Source organism: Mauremys mutica, chromosome 2 (genome assembly GCF_020497125.1).
Source record: "Mauremys mutica isolate MM-2020 ecotype Southern chromosome 2, ASM2049712v1, whole genome shotgun sequence".
Classification (NCBI taxonomy): Eukaryota; Metazoa; Chordata; order Testudines; family Geoemydidae; genus Mauremys; species Mauremys mutica.
In genome coordinates, this window is record NC_059073.1 from 21,272,860 (window position 1) to 21,294,255 (window position 21,396).

General features: G+C 45.7%; 1 long non-coding RNA gene across 1 annotated transcript; it reads left to right on the top strand.

The window, feature by feature from the left end:
• The first annotated feature begins 245 nt into the window (after positions 1-245).
• LOC123365063 lies at positions 246-13,167 on the top strand. The gene is made up of 4 exons (XR_006577411.1): positions 246-403; positions 910-1,003; positions 1,399-1,527; positions 12,192-13,167. It is a non-coding gene; the product is annotated as an uncharacterized LOC123365063 (long non-coding RNA).
• Positions 13,168-21,396: the final 8,229 nt, after the last annotated feature.

Consider the following 21,396-nt stretch of genomic DNA (forward strand, 5'->3'; position numbering starts at 1 on the left):
GTCTCTGATGCTTTACTGTGCAGCCAGCTTGACCCACAGACTCAACAGTCATTGAGTGGGGTGAGCCAGGGGACGCAACTCAAATCTCCAAAGAGGCTGGCCAGGAGGACATCAGCCTGGCTGGAGAGGAGTGAGTGTGGCAGTGACATCACTAAGGCCTTCTGCAGGACTTCAGCCTATTGGGCAAAGGTGGTGGGGAGGTGGTGACCTCACAGAAAGATCCTGATATCAGCCAGGCAGGACAGAGGTGCAGGGCAGGGGCAACTTCAGAGACCCATGTTGCTTTGCTGCAGGGGACTTGAGGACTGAGAGAGAATTATGATTCACATACATGAGCTTGAGGAGGAACCTCTTTGGAGTTTTCTCCTGCCCTACTACTGATTTTGTAGTCCCTGTTTAGAAGGTAAGAGCCTCAGAGAGATTTGGAACCTGTTCATTCCCGTTCAGTCTGTTCCACCTAGTGCCAGCTGAATTCTAGGCAAAGAAATCACAAGGTTAAGATGGCAGAATTTGATTTCCCACCTAGGACTTTGTACCATAGAATCACTGGGGACACTGGGGTTTGTCCTTTTTGGTTTCCCTTTTTCCCTTTCCCTCTCCCCTTTCTTTTCTTCTCTTGCTTCTTTCTCCCTTTCCCTGCTTCCCTCCCTCCACCAAGTAGGGTGTGTGTGTGTGTGTGTGGGGGGGAATGCTGTTCTCATTGTAGGAAGCCCTCACAAAGAGGTGGGGCTGGAATAGTGCTCTGAGAGTGATCTCCTCCGGTGGTGACCTGGGACATCATTTGGGACCCCTCAGCCTCCCACCTCTCAGAATCTCAATGATGATCCCCCGAACAGTGGGATATTGACAGAGAGGAGAAGTTTCCCCAGTTTCCCTAACTTTGACCCATGGCTCTCCATTCTTTTGCAGGCTCTGCACAAGAACTTGGCAGACCTCCTAGCTGCCATGCTAGGACTCTCTGGCAGAGTCCGCGGACACAGACAGGCTCCAATACATCTTGGAGGTGAGCATGACGAAGGGGGGCAGGGGGCAATTTTATCTTAGTGTTGGGGAATACTGGGAAGGAGAGACTGGACGATCCAATCTGTCCTCCTAGCCTGCACCCCAGTGGGCCATCCTTCTTTTCCTGGTTCAGTGGTGACCCTGGGCCTGTAAGGGCACCATGCACTGTACCCTGCTCCAGCCAGGTTTGTGCCTGGTCTTAGGTCCCTTCTCCACATCCCTTTGCTCCAGGCTCCTTTGGGGGCAGAAGGAACTAAGATCTAGCTCTAGCTCTTTTCCCACAGTGTCTCCTGCAGAGGGACTCGGGGGAGAGAGACTCCTGGTCCAGGGGAGACTGGGAGCTGATGGTAGAATGCTGATGCAGCCCTCTCTCCTCTCCCTTCCATTGGAATTTAGCACAGTTCCTCAAGATGGGAAACCTCGTGGCTCATCTGGGTCTGTTCATCAGTGACCCAGGCAAGGACATCAGCCAGCAGGCCAGAGAGGGGATTTACTGGCTCTACCAACTGCTGCTACACCAGAAAGGTAAGGAAACCCATCTGGGAAGTGGGACCCAATAGAAGAGTGACACTGATAGAAGCTGGGCAAGGGGCTCCCTGAAGAAATGAGCCTCCTCCTATTTGAGACTGACCCCAGTTGGTAAAGGGACCCCTGCTGAAACTCGCCAACTCCTCTGAGATTGACCCCATTTGGATGAGTCTCTCTCTCTCATTCTCCCCCAACCCAATTTAGGATCAACTCCCCTGCCTTGGCACCCAAAAATACTCCACCCACTGGAGGGAGCCCTGCTATTCTGTTGGACCAGAGGTGCAGTGAGGGTTCCTCCCACTGTGTAGCCCCCACTGGGAATGGAAGAATGCCGGCACTGAAACAAGAAAGAGAAATCTGACAAAGAGAAGCTGTCCTAGGAAGACTGAGGGAATGGAGGCAGGAGCTCACCCTACAATGGGGTGGGGGGTGTTTGGCCTGGCTAACAGGAGATGGGAGGATGAGAGGGCTGGGAAGCAAAAGGGTGGGGCGGCTAAAGGACGAGTGAGCAGGCAGGAGAAAGGAACTCCTGTCAGCAGACTGCTCGAGAGCTGCCCAGGGACAACACCCCAGAAAGGGGCAAACAGGCCAACCGACCAAAGATCCTACAGAGGCCTGAGGGAAGTAGGAAGGAGCTCAGGGGACTGTCAGAGTCAGCAAGCCCTGACTCTCCTTGTCTAGCTTAAGGGCCCTGAGTTGGAACCAGTGGAGGGAGTAGGCCTAGGTTCCCCTACTACCCCCCCCGATGGACCTGAGAACAGAGAAGATGTCCAGGTTACTGGACACCAGGAGGGTGGACTGACAGCCCTGTTCAGCTGAGTGAGTCAGAGCCATGCTCCCACCCTCCTTTGGCTAGGGCAGGCACCTTTGCACCGACACACCATTCACAGAGCCAGACAGCTCAGAAGGGGGAGAGACAGCAGAGAACAAGAGACTTACCTCAGTAGATCCTGAATAAGGCTGCAACAGGAGTCCAGGCTGCAGAGAGATTCTTCTAGCAGCAACTACCCCAGGCCTGAGAGGAGAGGCTAGCCTTTCCCTAAGACTAGACCTCTTTGATCTAATACCCTTTGATCATGGGTGAGGCATTTGATCGCCCAGTGGAGAGGGAGGGCCTGGGCTCCTGTTCTAACAACCTATTTCATGGAAGGGACATAGACCCCTTTTCCCTCCCTTGGAAAGGAGGAGAGGCTAGAGAAATTATAATCCCAGAGCCAAAGGGGTGCCACTCACAGGAGACCAGAGGTTGGCTGAAGACCCTTTCTTTTGTGGGGACATTGGATTGTATACATTTTGTTGGACTCTGTTAACAGCAGATCATTTCCCACAACTTCCATGGAAGTGGTTGTAGACACTCAGGAAAGTTTTTCATGTTTCAAATATCCGCCCGGATGGAGTTTGGAGGATCAAAACAGAGGTCATGTCCAGGAAAACCCAGATGTGTGGTATCCCTATCAAAACATTAGAATCCCTCACAATAATTGTCTAGATACTTGTTTGCACGTAGTTGTGTATAAAGCCACAATCCTTGGACAATGCTCTGGTTATTGCCATAAATTGGACAATGTTGTTGTTATTGCCACAATCACTGAAAAAGGCTTCCAGCTCCCCACACTGTATCCTGTTTTCTATTTTTTTTTTCAGAAAACACGTTGATTAAATTTCCACGTATTTATTCCTGCAAATTGTTGCTTTACATTTTTTGAGAGGCTTCGGAGCCTTTGGCTGCAGGAATAAAGATTCCATGCTTCACTTCGTGCTCCTGTGAGTCTGTACAGTAATTTGCTATTACTTTTTTGGGGGGCGGGGCGTTGTCACAGCCTGAAATATTTTCAAAAGGGGGCCCAGAAAAAAAAAGTTTGAGAACCCCTGCCTCAGTTGAATTCACTAAGGAAAATACAAAGGCCTTGTCAAAGTTATTGGCCCAATGATTTACTAAGACAAAATACATATGAAGCCAAATTGAGGGTTGTATTAATTACTCTGCTGGACATGAGGCTGCTTGGTAAATTTTCAACAATATCTGGAGTGGCATCTTTGCTCTTCCGGTAACAGAGGCTTGGTGGTCTCAGCACTAATAATAGGAAATTGGGAGTGGGTTCAGAATTCACAGATGAGTACTTCTCCTCTGGTATTGCACACAGTTTATGACTGGAATCATCTTCCTTTGTAGCAAAACCCTGCTTGAGCGAGAACATTTCTTGTTTGAATGAACAAAAACTCTGGCATATTCAACCTTCTAGTGCCCAATCTTGCTCCCATTGAAGTCAAAAAGAGCCCTCATTTGTGTGTGTATCTGTGTGCGCGTGCAGATAGAGCTAATGAAGAGTCATCAGTGAATGAGGGTGTTTCCAATGGACTCCTGCAGGGACTGGTTCTTGGCCCAGTGTTATTCGATATGTTTCAATATTCAATGACCTGGAAGAAAATATAAAATATTTACCAACAAAGCTTGCAGATGACCCAAAGGTTGGTGAGGTGGTAAATAATGATGGGAACAGATGACTGAGGAGGTGTGATCTGATTTGGTAGGCAAACTAGGCACAATCAAAACACAGCTTTTAATTCAACCAGTGTATAGACACCGATACCTATGTGCAGATGCATATATTCATGAAAAATCAGTTTGGCTGATAAATGCTTCGTAGTGTGTAATTCATGCATGTCTGAAGCATAAATAGTTGATTGCTGTCATGCTGCTTTCTGAAGTAGAACTGTCCTTATGCATTACCAAATTAATAAGCAGACAGAATAAAGAATAGCAACTGCCTGTACAGCCCATTATTCTACAGCCAATTTTGACACAAGTTTTGGAATAAAGGTTGCAGCAAGTTGTTGCCATCATCTCCAGTAACATCCTGTGCTAAGTACTTGTGGGAGGGAGCATCCTTCTTCCTTTTTTTCCCGACCTCTGTCTGGAAGTTAAATTGTTCTGATGGAATGGTCTTTAGATCCTCAAAGGTATGGAAGCATTTAATTCCCATTGAAATCAAGGGAATCAGGCACTTAAATACCTTTGAGGATGTGGGCGTAATTCCGTGATTCAGGGATCTGCCCATGTGGATCCCAGTGCAGGATCAGGATCCTTTCTACCTCAATTTCCAGAATTTAAGATGATCTAATGGTCTGAACACTCAGCTGGGCACCAGGACCCCTTGAGTTCTAATCTTTGCTCTGAAACTAACTAACTTCCTCTGTGGCCTTTAGCAACTCACAAACTCTGTTCCTTGGTTTCCCCCAGATGGAAAAGTGGGACAATCCTGTTTCACTTCTAATAGTGTGAGGATTAATTCATGAATATCCCTTAATTACTTTGCTGTCCATGAACAGTAGCCAAAGCATTTGAATGGAGCCCAAGGTGTAACAATGTGACTAGCCAATGAGGAATGGTTGCTGGTAGGAAAAAAATAAAAATACTGATACAAAAAATTTTAAACGACTATCAAAAAGTTATTGTGTGACTTTTATTACTATTGATTTGCATTTCAGTAGCACCTATAAATGCCAACAAAGATCAAGGTCCAGTTTTCTAGGTACTGTACGTACACACAGTAAGAGACTGTTGCTGCCTCAAGGTGCTTAAACAATCTAAATAAATAGACAGAAAGTGGAAAGGTAAACAGCAGCAAAGAGGGCATAAGTGACTCAGTCAAGGTCATATAGCTGGTTAGTGTCAGAGCTGGGAATATCACCCAAGTCTCCTGAGAGCTTGGCCATGGCTTTACCCAGTAGACCATGCGGCTTTTCTAGTCATTTTTGCTTGTAATGCAATTAATCTGATTCCTAAGTTTCACAAGAAGAAAAGGGCTGACATGCTAAGCGAGTCCCAGGGAGGCTCCCTTACTCATCTGTAGTACATTGTTCCTGGGTGTTTTCACTGGTATTATTATCTGCCTCAATAACTGAAATGGCTTGCTGGCGAAGTTGCTCCAGGTGCTGATAGCTTTATGATGAATTGCAGTGGCAGCTTAGGTGCTGTTGTGTACAGGGAAGGGTTGCTGAACATTTTATCCCCCTCTGCCTGACTCATCCATTGCTTCTGTGGAAATGTGCCCATTGTGTTTTGCAACCAGCAGGGAAACTCTGGGTAACTGAATTCCCAACTCACCAGTAGCAGAAAATTCATCAGTGCAGGCTATAATAGACTGTTTTTTAAAATGTAATAAATATCTGCCAGAGGGCTGCTGTGCATACTGAACCCTGAGGCATGTAAGGAAAACCCAGCTCAGATGAGAGTTGGGATAGAGTGATGCAAACCAGCCTGCTGAACATGCCTGATGGTTGTGTGATGGGGCGTCCGCCCCACACTGGCAAGTAAGGAGTTAAGAGGCCTAGGGAGACTGGGCAGGGAAGCGACCAATAGGAGGGGGGCTGTGAGAAGCAGCCTATCCAGGCCCAGCAGGCCCATATAAGCAGAGCTGCAGGGCAGAGCAGGGTCAGTGGCTGTTGGGGGCTTGTGTCCTTAGCAGGCTGCCACCCTGTAGTACCTTGGACATAGCATAGCAGGCAGGGACCTGGGGAGTAGAGAAGGAGCTCCGGATGGGCTGCTGGGATTGAGTAGGGTGCTGTGGTATTTAGATGTTGCTTGTAATTATTAGAACTGAGAGCACTGGCTGTTGGGAGTCTGAAAGCACAGGAAACAGGAAGGAGGGGGAGGAGTAGAGGAGGCTGAGTGAGAGTTACAGAGTGTTCAGCAGCAGCTTGGTAAAGAGGTTTCCACTGTAAATTAAGTCCTGTTGAAGCTTGTTAGTACCTTGCCTGCTTGATACAACATTTTGGCGATGAGGGTGGATCTTCTGCCTCTGAACCCACCTGCATCGTTTCTGCAAAGCAAAGGTGAGCCTCTAATTGCTTTTACTGTCTGGATCCATATGTTTGAGACTTATCTGCTTGCAATCAGTGCTACAGAGATTTCTGAAGTAAGAAAGCGTACTCTGCTAATCCACTGCCTTGGAGCAGAAGGGCAGCATATATTTTACACTTTTCCCCTTGCAGATGTTAAATATGAGACTGCACTCACTGCATTAAAGAACTTTTTTTGTGCCAAAAGTGAATGTAGTAGCTAATCGCTACAGATTTCGCCAGCGTGAGCAGAAACCAGGAGAGACTATAATGCAGTATATTGCTTCCCTGAGGAGTCTGATTGTAACTTGTGACTTTGGGAATATGGCAGATGAGATGATTAGAGACCAGCTCGTTGAGAAAACAACCATGCTTCTTGTAAGAGAACGCTTACTTCTAGAACCACAACTTACACTAGAAAAAGCAATAACCATTGCTACTCAGATTGTATCAGCTACAGCTGAAGCCAAAATAATGAGCAAAGATACAGGAGGCACAGTCCATGCTGTGTCTCCTTTGCAGAAAAGTTCACTATCGCTGCAGACAAACAATTGCAGGAGGAAAACTAATAAAAAGCCACTGAATCAGCAAATGCAAAATACAGTAAAAGCATGCTTTCGCTATGGATCCCCACAACACCTTGCAAGCTACACAGGATGTCCAGCAAGAGTAGCTCAGTACAATCATTGCGAAAAGATTGGGCATTTTGCTAAAGTATGTTGCAGTAGCCAGTTCAATCAACAGGTGCATGCAGTTACAATACCAGATGTTACTGTGCTGAGCGTGGACAAAATCACTACTGCACATATTCCAGAACAGATAACTTGCACTGTAAACGTTTCTGCCATACCCTTAGGCAAATCACACTCTATTCAGCTAATGTTGGACACTGGCTCAGCAGTATCTATACTACCTGATTCCATCTATTTGCATTACTTTAAAGATGTGCCTCTTACTGAACCCAAACTTCAGTTGGTGTGCTATTTGAAAAACCATATTCCAGTACGTGGCTGCCTGCCAGCCATAGTTACTTTTGGTGATTGCTGTGTAACTGCAGAGTTCTACATTGTCCACAAAGGCACTCCTATCCTTGGCAGAGATTTATTGGCTGCTTTAAATCTCAGGGTAGTTAATGGACGAATTGATCTTCCTCAGCAAAGCACTCTTGCAGCACACACACCAGTTCAGCTGGGACCCAACACCAAGCTGAGGAGAAACTCGGCTGTGCTTATGGGTTTCTGCATAAAGTTAAAACGCAGAATAATGTGATGCCTGTACGACAAATTATGGTGCTTACCATTTTCAGTCAGAGAAGCTGTTTCAGAGGAATTTAGAAAATTTGTTCAAAATGACATTATTGAAGAGATTAACTCCTCGGAATGGGTTTCACCTATAGTGGTGACGCAGAAGAAGGGTGGAGGCATTCACCTTTGTGTGGATTTAAGGGAGACAAATAAAGCTATTGTGATTGACAACCATCCTCTTCCTCACATAGAAGAAGTATTTGCAGAACTCCGTGGAGCAAAGATGTTTTCTACTCTTGATTTGCAGAGCGCATACCACCAGGTTATGTTGCATGAAGACAGCAGAGACCTCACAGCATTTATTACACATGAGGGACTATTTCGTTTTAAATGTGTTCCATACGGTCTTGCATCAGCCCCAAGTGCCTTCCAAAAATGATGTCATTGATTCTGAAGAATCAACATGGAGTTCAGTGCTATTTGGATGATATTATCGTGTTTGGAAATACTACTGAGGAGCATGACAATAACCTGCAGTCTGTAGTAAACTGCATCAGCAAAGCAGGCCTCAAGCTCAATGGTCCAAATGCAAATTTAGACAAACTGAACTCTCCTTTCTGGGGCATACAATTTCACAGGCTGGACTAAAACCTGATCCCAGATCATATCCTGGCAATTTCAAATGCTCCTCCTCTAACAGATTTGCAAACCTTACTTTCCTTCCTGGGTCTTTCCTCCTGGTATGCAAAATTCATTCCCAATTATGCTTCTGTCATTGAACCGTTATGAGAATTACTATGGAGAAGTTCAAACTAGTGTGGATAATGGATGCACAAGCTAGTTTCGAAACGGTGAAAGACTTGATTGTACATAGTCCAGTACTTGCACTATTCAGTCCCACATTGTCCAAAATTGTAACTACTGATGCTTCTGATTATGGACTTGGGACTGTCCTCACACAACTTCATAAGGACAACACAGAGAGGACTGTTGCATTTGATTCAAGGACACTAAGTAATGCCAAGAGAAAATATTCTACAGTCGAAAAAGAAGCACTTGCTTGTGTCTGGGCTACTGAAAAATTGAGCACTTACCTGTCGGGCCGCACGTTCAAGTTGCGCACAGACCATAGCCCTTTGACGACGTTGCTCACCACGAAAGGACTGGGAAGAGCAGAATATCGTATTGCTACATGGTCTGCAAGACTAGTCTCTTTCAATTATGACCTGGAATATAAGCCTGGAAAAAAAATGTGGTAACTGATTGCCTTTCTCGCCTGCCTTTGCCTTCACCAGATGGATTACCGGAGGATGAGGATGTAATAGTTGTGCTTATTACAAGCACTCTTACTGCAGTTACAAGAGAACAATTTCAAGCTGCTTCTTCAGCATGTCCAATTCAACAAAAACTACGGGAATTGCTGACAAAGAGGTGGCCCAGCAACCCTAAAAACCTTGACCCAGTTTTGCTGCCTTATTTTAGAGTTCGGGATGAACGTTCTTTGCTCGACAGGGCCGCCCGGGGGGTGGAGGGTCGGGGGGGGGAAGTGGTGCAATTTTCCCCGGGCCCCACAGAGGCCCCCACGAGAGTTTTTCAGGGCCCCTGGAGCAGGGTCCTTTACTCGCTCCAGGGGCCCCGGTGCCCCTGGAGCTTCTTCTGCTCCGGGTCTTTGGCGGCAATTCGGCGTGTGTGTGTCGGGGTCCTTCCGCCCCGGGTCCCACCGCTGAAGTGCCCTGAAGACCCTGCTGCCGAAGACCCCAGGCCCCCTGAATCCTCTGGGCGGTCCTGTTGCTTGATTGCTGTGTGCTATGAGGTACACATTGGCTATTTGTGCCAGAAGAATTACAGTCAAAACTCATACACTTGGCACACACTACTCACCAAGGAATTGTCAGAACCAAACGACGACTATGGGATCTGTATTGGTGGCCAGGGCTGGACTCTCAAACTGAAGCACTCATAAAATCCTGTGTCACTTGCCAAATGCATGATAAGACAGCAGTGACATGTACCCCTCCATTACAGCCTGTTCCTCTTCCTGAATCTGCATGGGAAAAAGTGGTGATTGACATTGTAGGACCCTTTGATACTGCTCCAATTGACTGTCATTATGCCATCACTTTAATAGACTATTTCAGTAAATAGCCTGAGGTAGCGTTTACATCGCAGATCTCTTCTGCTACAGTAATTAAGTTCTTCTCTTCAGTTTTTAGCAGGGAAGGTAACCCCAAAGAACTGGTTTCAGATAATGGTAGTCAATTTACTTCCCTGGAGTTTGAAACCTTTCTAGCAGAGGGGAACACTTTACACAGAAGGTTATCCCTTCAAGCCAATGGAGAAATTGAACGGTTTAACAGAAGTTTGAAAGAGAGTTTGCAAAGAGTTAAACTGGAAGGGCGATTGTGGATACCCTTCACTACTGATTTCTTGCAAGCACACCGGCTACACGACATGCCACAACGCAAAGATCACCTGCAGAGTTACTGCATGGGAAACAGATGAATACTAAACTGAACATTGCTGGATTGTTAAAGGCACGACCTGATGCCCCAACTAAGGATGATGTGAGGAAAAACAGTTGAACAGAACCAAGCAAAGTATAAGGCTTTCACAGACAAGCAGCGGGGTGCTAAGGAACCAAAGTTTGAGTGTGGTTACTTCATTAGAATATGAAAACCTGGAATTTTACACAAAGGGGACCATAAATTCACAGCCTGCTTGATACAACGTGGTCACAGGGGAATGGCCTAGAGAAATGCAGTGGTAGTCAAGGTAAAGGAATGCAGTAGATGACTGTGGTTCAGAGGGTCCCTGGGCAGGGACCTTTAGCAGTGGATGGGCCTAGGTCCCGTCCGCCCCAACAGCCATTGGGTAGTGGTTAAGGGTGTGGGAGACACCAAGAAGAACATAAGAAAGGCCGTACCGGGTCAGACCAAAGGTCCATCTAGCCCAGTATCTGTCTACCGACAGTGGCCAATGCCAGGTGCCCCAGAGGGAGTGAACCTAACAGGCAATGATCAAGTGATCTCTCTCCTGCCATCCATCTCCATCCTCTGACAAACAGAGGCTAGGGACACCATTCCTTACCCATCCTGGCTAATAGCCATTTATGGACTTAGCCACCATGAATTTATCCAGTCCCCTTTTAAACATTGTTATAGTCCTAGCCTTCACAACCTCCTCAGGTAAGGAGTTCCACAAGAAGACAGCAGGGTCAGGAAAGATTGTGATTCCCTGGAAGGGGAGGACTTAAGGGACCTGGTCGGAGGGCCCAGTCAGGATGAGAGAACTGCAGATCCAAGAGAGAGTGGAACAGCAGTCAAGATGGGGGAAAGCAACCGTGGAAGGCAGTCCTCTACCTCAAGCTAATCCCCAAAGTGGTGGAGGAGGTGCCAGACAGCGGTGAGTGGTGTGCCCCATGACAGGGTACTTTTAAGGTCTTCAGATTTAGCAGGGTCAGAATTCTATGAAACAAACTGAAGAAAGAATAGTCATAAGAATTAATAATCCTTTGCACTTTTGGGGCACCTTCCCTCAGTGGGTGCCAAAGTGCTTTGGGAACAACAAGAAGTTAAGCTTCGCAGCGAGTAGGATAAAATGTAAGACTTCCAGTTACATTTATTCAGCAAAGCAAAGGAGATGATTTTAAAGGGCTGCATGGATTGTGTAGCTCATTTTTGAATGAATGGTGCTATCATTGCTGTCACCCACTGAGTTACCAATTTGTGACAATTATAGTAATTATTCTGCTGCAGAAGCAGTGCCATTGCCCAAACGTGTTTGAATGGTTTAACTTAAATGGACAAGAATACCCTGAATCTGTGATACTGAATCATTTAATTTTCTGATGCTGGTAATTCAGTGTTGCAAATACAGATACCTTTTCAACTACTCCTTAATGAACAATTAAGTGGAGTCAATAATTTACTCCGTGCCACAGGAACAAAGGTTTTGTAACCACACTGGGATAATTCAGTCACACAACATGGGAATACACGTCTTCTCCATGAGCAGGAAATTGTTACACACAAAAGGCCAGATTTAAAGGTGATTCTAAGGCCAGATCCTCAGAAGAAACTTTTGCTGGTAAAGAAATGTTGGTGAGATGTGTGTGGTTTTTTTGTTTTGTTTTTTTTAATATTTCTATACCAGCAAAAGCCCTAGTGTAGACACAGTTATACTGCAAAAAGTCCTTTTAATGTTAGAGTTTATTTCACTCAAGAAACTGGTATAAGCTATACTGGCCCTCTTTTGTCAGTGTAAGTTATGTCTACACTAGGAGGATATGCTGGTACAGCTGTATTAGAAAAGGTTTTCTAGCATAGACTAAGCCACAATGAAATTAAACGAGGCTAAATTGGTATAAATTCACATTTTTCCAGCCCATTCAATATGTAAATCACACAATTTAACAATTAATGTAACCAGTTAACCTCTGAATTTGGCCCCAAATGCTTAATCATTAAGGCTACATCCAAACACTCTGTTAATTTAATTGCAGACCATAGGATGCCCAAAATGTCAATATAGTCAGGCATTTCAACATTGGCTGAAAATTATTTATATTTTTCTCAGGTAGTGTCACCTGAAGATAATCAAGCATCTCTGGAAAGGGTGATCTCTTCTGTCCAAAATAAGTTAACCACTAACTCCAGTAGCAGAGGATGGCAGGCATGTGTTACAAAGGTCAGTCAATGGACACTGAAGTTCTCCAAGATGAACTTAATGTCTGGGTTTCTCAGAAGAGTTTATGGGAGCTCAGTGTTAAGCTCCCTCTGACATTCAGTGAGAATTGGGTGCCGAGGGCCCAAATCCTCAAAGCAAAGAAGTGAGAGAGCTGCTGCAGAAGACTTGAAGCCTGGAGCAGGCTTGCTAAATGAGCCAGCGAGAGATATCTGGGGAAGGTTCCTCACAGGAGAGCTGAAGTGGTTTTGGAGTGGGGGGTAGGGAAGTCTGATTCTGAGAAGCTGCCAGGGACTCAGCTGTGAGCAAGGCAGCTGCAAGCCAAACCCAGCATGGGTCACCTCAAAAGAAGTGATATGAGAGACTCTGTGAAGAAATCTTTTTTGCCCACCCAGGCTCTGAGGTAAGAGCCATGCCCTGGGACAGGCTTTTTGGGACTCTGAATGATTGGGGAATTTCTCCTTTTAAGTTTGTTTTTGGGTCCCCTTCTCCCTCCCTAAGGGAGGGACCCAAACAGGCTCTGTGTTGATGAAACAAACCTTCCTTGTCATTTTTTTTGGATTCTTATTACGGAAAACCATCTCCATAGACTCTTCTGGGAGGGGAGGTGGTAGGGTTGAGTGGGGAGGATACCCCTCTGTCAGCCTCTTACAAGCCCCTGTTGGTTTCAATATGAGTTAGGTGCCTAAATGCCCCTGAAGGATCTGGGCCTAACTCTTTGCAATTCCCGCCAAAACTCTTTACATGGGATCTCTTCCACCCCTGAATGAGGGGGACACTGTCAATGGGACTTTTAGATTGTAATGATGGGCTAACCTCAAAAGAGCTGGAGGCTGGAATAGAAGCCAAACTTATGCAGGAAAAAGAGCTACAATCCAACACTGAAACAGCTCATTTAATTAAATGGGTATCTTGTCAATAAAATTCTGCAACATTGCCAAATCAGTGTTTGATATCCATCCTATGTATGTGTCAGTGATGGGAGAGAGTTCTGCCTATCTGCATATTCTTTAGAACCGTGGTTCTCAACATTTCCAGATTACTATACCCACTTCAGGAGGCTGATTTGTCTTGCATGTGCCAAGTTTCACCTCACTTAAAAATTACTTGCCTACAAAATCAGACATAAAAAATACATAAGTGTCACAGCACACTATTACTGAAAAATTGCTTACTTTCTCACTTTACCATATAATTATAAAATAAATCACGATCCCCAGGTTGAGTAATGCTGATATAGAATATGGAGCATTATAAACAAGTCATTGTCTTGGCAAGGATGAGAGAACTGCAGATCCAAGAGAGCATTTGAAGTATCTAGATGAGTTGATGTACCCCTGGGAAGACTTCTGCTAGCTGGTTTTAATAAAAGTATGAAAAGGTTTTGCTGCTGTCCTGTGTTTGGTGAATAGACAGCCTTACAGCTCTCCTCATGAGTAGGGCCCTACCAAATTCACAGCCATGAAAAATGCATCACGGACCATGAAATCTGGTCTCCCCGCGTGAAATCTGGTCTTTTGTGTGCTTTTACCTTATACTGTATAGATTTCATGGGGGAGACCAGTGTTTCTCAAATTGGGGGTGCTGACCCAAAAGGGAGTTGCAGTGGGGGGTTGCAAGGTTATTTTAGGGGGGGTGGTAGTTTTGCCACCCTTACTTCGGCGCTGCCTTCAGAGCTGGGCAGCCAGAAAGCGGCAGCTGTTGGCCAGGCGCCCAGCTCCGAAGGCAGCGTCCCACCAACAGCAGCACAGAAGTAAGGGTGGCAATACCATACCATGTCACACTTCCTTCTGCGCTGCTGCCTTCAGAGCTGGCTGGCCGGAGAGCGGCGGCTGCTGACTGAAGGCCCAGCTCTGCAGGCAGCAGTGCAGACGTAAGGGTGGCAATACCATACCAGGCCATCCTTCCTTCTGCTCTGCTGCTGGCAGCGGCTCTGCCTTCAGAGCTGGGCTCCTGGCCAGCAGCCGCCACTCTCCAGCTCTGAAGGCAGCACCACATCGTCAGCAGCAGTGTAGAAGTAAAAGTAGCAGTACCACAATCACCCCTACAATAACCTTGCAAAAAACCCCTCCCCACAACTCCTTTTTGGGTCAGGACCCCCTACAGTTACAACACTGTGAAATTTTAGATTTAAATAGCTGAAATAATGAAATTCATGATTTTTAAAATCCTGTGATCGTGAAATTGACTAAAATGGACTGTGAATTTGGTAGGGCCCTACTCATGAGTCAACAGCATAACACTGTTGCAAAAAAAAGCAAACCTTCTTGGCTCTATTAGCAGAAATGTTGTAAGCAAGACATGAGAAGTAATTCTTCCTTTCTACTCTGCACTGATTAGGCCCCAACTGGAGTATTGTGTCCAGTTTTGGGCACCATATCTCAGGAAAGATGTGCACAAATTGGAGAAAGTCTACAGAAGAGCAACAAAAATGATTAAAGGTGTAGAAAACGTGATCTATGAGGGAAGCTTGAAAAAAGTGGGTTATTTAGTCTGGAGAAGAGAAGACTGAGCGGGGACATAACAGTTTTCAAGTACATAAAAGGTTGTTACAAGGAGTAGGGAGAAAAATTGTTCTTTTTAACCTCTGAGGATAGGACAAGAAGCAAGGGCAGTTTAGGTTGGACACATTAGAACAACTTCTTAACAGTCAGGGTAGTTGAACACTGGAATAAATTGCCCAGGGTGGTTGTGGAATCTCTGTCATTGGAGATTTTTAAGAGCATGTTAGACAAACACCTGTAGGGATGGTCTAGATCAGGGGTTGGCAACCTTTCAGAAGTGGTGTGCCAAGTCTTCATTTATTTACTCTAATTTAAGGTTTCACGTGCCAGTAATACATTTTAATGTTTTTAGAAGGTCTCTTTCTATAAGTCTATAATATATAACTAAACTATTGTTATATCTAAAGTAAATAAGGTTTTTGAAATGTTTCAAAAGCTTAATTTAAAATTACATTAAAATGCAGAGCCCCCCGGATCAGTGGCCAGGACCCGGGCAGCGGGAGTGCCACTGAAAATTAGCAGCCGTGTTAGTCTGTATCCGCAAAAAGAACAGGAGTACTTGTGGCACCTTAGAGACTAACAAATTTATTTCAGCATAAGCTTTCATGAGCTACAGCTCACTTCTTTGGATGCATAGAATGGAACACACAGACAGGAGATATTTATACATACAGAGAACATGAAAAGGTGGACATATGCATACCAACAGGAAGAGTCTAATCAATTGAGATGAGCTATCATCAGCAGGAGAAAAAAAACTTTTGAAGTGATAATTAAGATGACCCATAGAAGGTGTGAGGAGAACTTAACATAGGGAAATAGATTCAATTAGTGTAATGACCCAACCATTCCCAGTCTCTGTTTAAGCCTGAGTTAATTGTATCTAATTTGCATATTAATTTGAGTTCAGCAGTCTCTCTTTAGAGTCTGTTTTTGAAGTTTTTTTTGTTGCAAAATTGCCACCTTCAAGTCTGTCACTGAGTGGTTAGAGAGGTTGTTTTTGAACCACTGGTTTTTGAATGTTATGATTCCTGATGTCAGATTTGTGTCCATTTATTCTTTTGCGTAAAAACTGTCCGGTTTGGCCAATGTACATGGCAGAGGGGCATTGCTGGCACATGATGGCATATATCACATTGGTAGATGTGCAGGTGTACGAGCCCCTGATGGCGTGGCTGATGTGATTAGGTCCTATGATGGTGTCACTTGAATAGATATGTGGACAGAGCTGGCATCGGGCTTTGTTGCAAGGATAGGTTCCTGGGTTAGTGTTTCTGTTGTATGGTGTGCAGTTGCTGGTGAAATGTATTAACATCAAGAAACTTGAACTCTGCACCAACATTGTGTGGACCAGCATTAAATTGTGTTACAGTAGGTGACAGCCTTTGAATGTTAACCCTAGTCCTTTAGTTCAACAAATGTATGTTCTATTACAGATATTTTCCCATCAAATTTGCCCCTTGCTGCAAATTAGATTGCAGGACTGGGCTCCTGCAGGCTTCTTTGGGGGCATCTTTTATTTTCTATATGGGCAAACAAACAGTAGTAGGGAGAGCAAAAGTCTATGTTCCGCAGTTGTAGAAAGTCATCAAACATTATGCGTTAAGCATGGCAAAAGAAGTAACAGTATTTCTTTTATATTGGTGCATAGTTAGGTGTTCAATAGATATCTCTGGTGTCTCCTGTAGCGGAGTGACCACCTGCTCCAGCCTGGAAATGGTTGGGAAAAGCCCTGCAGAGGGCAAGGTAAAACCCTGGCTGATTGGGGGAAGTGGCTGCAGCTGGGGCCACGCCCCAAACTGAGCAATAGGGCCTTATAAGAAGGCCAGGGAAGCCAGGAGCAAGCAGTCTCCCTCTGCCTGTAGAGGGAGAAGGGCCTGGCTGCAGGAAGCTAGACACAGGGTACCTGAGTGAAGCAGAGTTGGGGAGCTCCAGCCTGTGGCCTATTATTGGGCTAAAAGGTACTGGGGGTTGCAGAGGGCAGCCCAGGGGCAGGCCAAGGCAGCAGGTCCAAACCCAATCTTGCCAGAAATGAGTAGGCTGATACCGCAGTCTGCCCCAGGGCATGGGGGCTAGACGATGACTGGCAGTAGCCTTATCCTGAGGCGAGGTGGGGATAGTGGGGTGGAGGGTTCCCAGGGGAGGGGAGACCCTAAGACTGAGGGGTTACTGCCAGGGGGCAGCACCCCAGGTAAAAGGGCACCGGGTCCAGGGAGGGACATGGGGGGGCCAGAGGACAGGTGGATTACCAGCCTGCAGAGGGCGCCCTGGAGCTGAAAAGAGCAAATTCCCAGAAGTGACCATCAGGAGGCACTAGAAGGGTGAGTCCGCATGTCTACATCTCCTTAAATATGTCCTTTATTAGTCGCTACTTAAACTCTTCAAATCTGAAGACACAAATACACTTTCACAATTAAACAATAAAACAAGGTTCACAATATTTCAACTGGGGGTCTAATTTCACTTCAGTTTGTTCTGGAGACTGAAGCAAGCATTTGCAGTGACACTCAAACAGAGTTGTCAAAACGTAGGATTTATTAGTTGACTGGAACACAGCATAGGAAGTCCTTAAGTGAGCATCGAGAAAGGAAGGTTAAAGTATAGCCCAGGTCTATTCTGCTTAGTGAAGAGCCCGGCCAACCTGTAGTGATCTCCATTGTCCAGTCTCTGTCTGTCTCTCAGTCTGATTCCTTTGTCAGATCCCAGGTGAGAGCCCTGACTCCTGCCATCAGCCAACACTTATTTCCCACCCCCCTACTTCACACCTCTCCAGTTCTTTGTTCCTGAGCTGGGAAATGTCACTCAGCTTCCCTGTTGAGACTTGGGGAATGCCATCTCCCTCTGGATTGTTGCTTGCTAGGTGAACGTGTCTTGGTGATTGGCTTTGCCGTTGTCTTCACGGATTCTGCATTGATATGAGGTCGGTCTCGGCTATCTTTTTCCCAGTGACCCAGACAGTAAGGTGACATTCATACCTATGTCTCTTAGCCTGCCCTGAGAGCAAACAGTCCTTTCCCACCCACTGGGTAACATTACTATGTATAGGGAAAACTGTGGCACATACATATTAATATTTTTAATAATAAAAATATTACAGGAAAATTTCCACTTAGCACACAGCATTAGGAGTCAAGAGACTGGAGTTCTGTTTTTTAGTTCTGCCACACACTACTTGTTGGAACTTGGGCACATTACTTCACCTCTCTGTGCCCCAGTTTTTTCATGTAATAAAATGAGGATAATATCTACAGCACAGGAGTAAATTAATGTTGAGATTAATATAGATGAGATTAGTATAAATCCTGTTGGGATTCTGAGGAGAAATGTTCTATATACATATAAAATAATATTACATTTTTTATTATATTAATCCCCTGTGTTGGGGAGTTCCACAGGTTTAAGATATGTACAAAATATGTTTCTTTTAAATATATTGCCTTTTAAGTTCATTGAAGGCTTGTGGAATAGGAAAGAGTAACTGAGTATTCTAAGGACTTAAATCTAAGGTACTTATATTGCCACATTACTGTGTCAAAGTCTTCAATTTATTTATCCTTACAACATCCCCATGTAGCAGGGAAGTGCTATTACCCTTGTTTTAGAGATGGGGAACTGAGGCATAGAGAGACTAAGTGACTTGCTCAGGATCACACACGAAGTCTGTGACAAATGAGGAAATGGAACCTGTTTCTGAAGTCCCATGCTAGTGACTTAACTGCTAGGCTGGGGTGGCCGACCTGAGCCTGAGAAGGAGCCAGAATTTGGCAATGTACAAATCCCAAAGAGCCACAGTAATACATCAGCAGCCCCGCATCAGCTCCCCAACCCCCGCTACCAGCACCTCCCACCCACTGGCAGCCCCGCCGATCAGCACCTCCCCCTCCCTCCCCGATCAGCTGTTTCGTGGCATGCAGGAGGCATGGGGGGGGGAAGGAGGGAGGAGCGAGGGTGTGGCAGCCTCAGAGGAAGGGGCAGGAAGGGGTGGAGTGGGGGCAGGCCCTGTGGCAGAGCCAGGGGTTGAGCAGTGAGCACCCCCAGCACATTGGAAAGTTGGTGCCTGTAGCTCCAGCCCCGGAGCCTATACAAGGAGCTGCATATTAACTTCTGAAGAGGCGCATATGGCTCTGGAGCCACAGGTTGGCCAACCCTGTGCTAGACCATCTCTACAGCCCACTTCTAAATCGTGCCTAAGGCTCTGCACAGGAGTGAATTTCATCTTGAATCTTTTCGAAACAACATAGTTCTAATATTTTCAGTCTCCTCTCTTCTTGAATCCCTCTCTCCCATGCATCTAATTGCCATTATTACTTTTATCTGGACCTTTTTAGCTAGGCCCTTTTTGGTGCTGAAGTGACCAAACATGAAAGCAGTATTCAAAGTGAGGATAGACCGTAGTAATAGTTATTTATTTCTAGTCTAGTGGTACCGGGGAGCCTCCCTTGACAATCAAGGCCCCATTGTGCAAGGCACTCCTCAGACACGTAACAAAGAAGACAGTCCCTGCCCCAGGGAACTCACAACTGGGATGGACAAACCAATCCAATGGGTTGGAAAGCTCGGGTAACTATAAAACGAACAGAGTTTAGCAGAGAACAAAATCACCGCTTGCCACGTGCCTAACCGATGGCAGGCCGGAGTGATCTGTGTGCATCACAACAATCTGTGGGCTTTAAAGAATGATTTGAAAGAGGATAAAATGTGGCTGCTTCACAGATTTTGCCTAGGGAGTTTGCCCCACACTTGGGCAGGCAGCAGGAGAAGAAGCACAAAGGTGCTCGAGTGGGAAGTGGCTAAGCAGGGCTGGGACGCTTGGCAGAGCAAAGGCAGAGGGCAGTGACTTGGTAAGCTAGTGGATCTCATAGAGTGAGGGGCCAAATCGTGTTGGGCTTTAAAGGCGAAGACAAGGAGCTTTTGTTTGATGCAGTGGAGACGGGAGAGCCCATAGAGGGATGCTAAGCAATGGTGTTGTGGGTAATGGTCATGTTGTTGTTCACCCTCTTTTAAATATAGCCTAACGCCTTAAGTGCGGTTTGGGCCGCAACTGTGCAGGGAGCAGATCTATTCACTGAGCACACATGGACACCAAGCTCAATTTCCTCATAGGTTGCAGTGAATTCAGAACCTGTTAGTGTGTCTGAGTGGCTGAGATTGGTCTTTTAAATCTGCATTACCTGGCTCTTTCTTGCACCCGGGTCTAATGGCTGACAAAGTTAAAATACAATTGGCACTTCAGTCTTTGCACCCAGTATTCTTGATGGAGAGACTGAGCTGGAATAAAAATGCATCCTCATGTATTTAGATGCCTTCATCAGCTGAGAACGCTGTTTGGGAAAGGGACACTTAGAAACCTCTTTGTTGGCCTTGTAGGTTCTTTAAAGCCTGGTGGTCTGAAAGTCATTAGCTAGCAGGTTAAAATTAGTCCATTTGACATCAGACAGCAACACACTTTTTTCCCCCCAGGCTCCTTATTAGCACTGATTTTTCAGTCAGGAGAACATTTGAGTAGCGGAAGATTGAATTAATTATACTGCGCTTGGGCTGCAAGGTTTGGTTGGAGATGCCTGCTCTTTTGCTCAGGGACCAAAACGCATGGCTTGTTCTGGTAAATGAGCTGGCGATTCAATAATGAAAGCACCTAAAGGGATCACCTGGAATTTAGGAACAAGAAGTTTCATTGGGTTTGGCTACATGGAAGAAAACCCAACATTTTCTCCCATTGTGCTAGGTTCTGTACAAATACATTCCTTGCCACAGAGTGCTTGCAATCTAAATAGATAAGACAGACATGGGAAGTATTACATTATCTCCATTTTACAGATGAGGAACTGAGGCATCAAGGGTACATCTACACTGCGGTTAAACACCCACGACTGGCCTGTGTCAGCTGGCTCAGGCTGCCGGGCTGTTTATTTGCGGGGTAGATGTTTGGGCTTGGACTGGAGTCTGGGTTCTGGAATCCTCCCTATTCGTGGGGTCGCAGACCCTAGGCTCCAGGCCAAGCCCAAACATCTACACTGCAATTAAACAGCCCCACAGTTCAAGCCCCATGAACCCGAGTAAGCTGACATGGGCCAACTTCAGGTGTTTAATTGCAGTGTAGACACACCCAAAGAGATTGTTTCGCTACGGAGTGTGGTCCTTGTATGTAAATGGCCATGGATTCCTTTAAAGGATGGTAACAAAAGACATGAAAATCACCTTTATTTAGCAGAGAGACAGGAATATTTAAGACCAAGCACTTGATCTGCATAGGCCTGTTTAAAACTAGATGCTCAGTGTTGCCTGGGAGACACCCTGCTGTGGTTGGACTAATGCATTAGGCTGGTGCAATAATGTCAACAATATGTTTAGTAGGGGGCCAATACTACAAAGTGCTAAGTGCCTCTTGGAAGTGTCTGAGGGCTCTCAAGGCCTACTGAAGTGAGAGGGAATAGAGGAAGCTCCGCTCTTTGAGCAACCAGTCTCCGAGTCAGCAGGAAGGGAAGCTGGTCACAGAGGATTGTCAAAGAGGAAGCGTGCACTCCACTGAAATGAACTGATTAATCGTGTGTATTATGGCGGTGCCTAGTGAGAACGGCTGAGAACGGACCCGC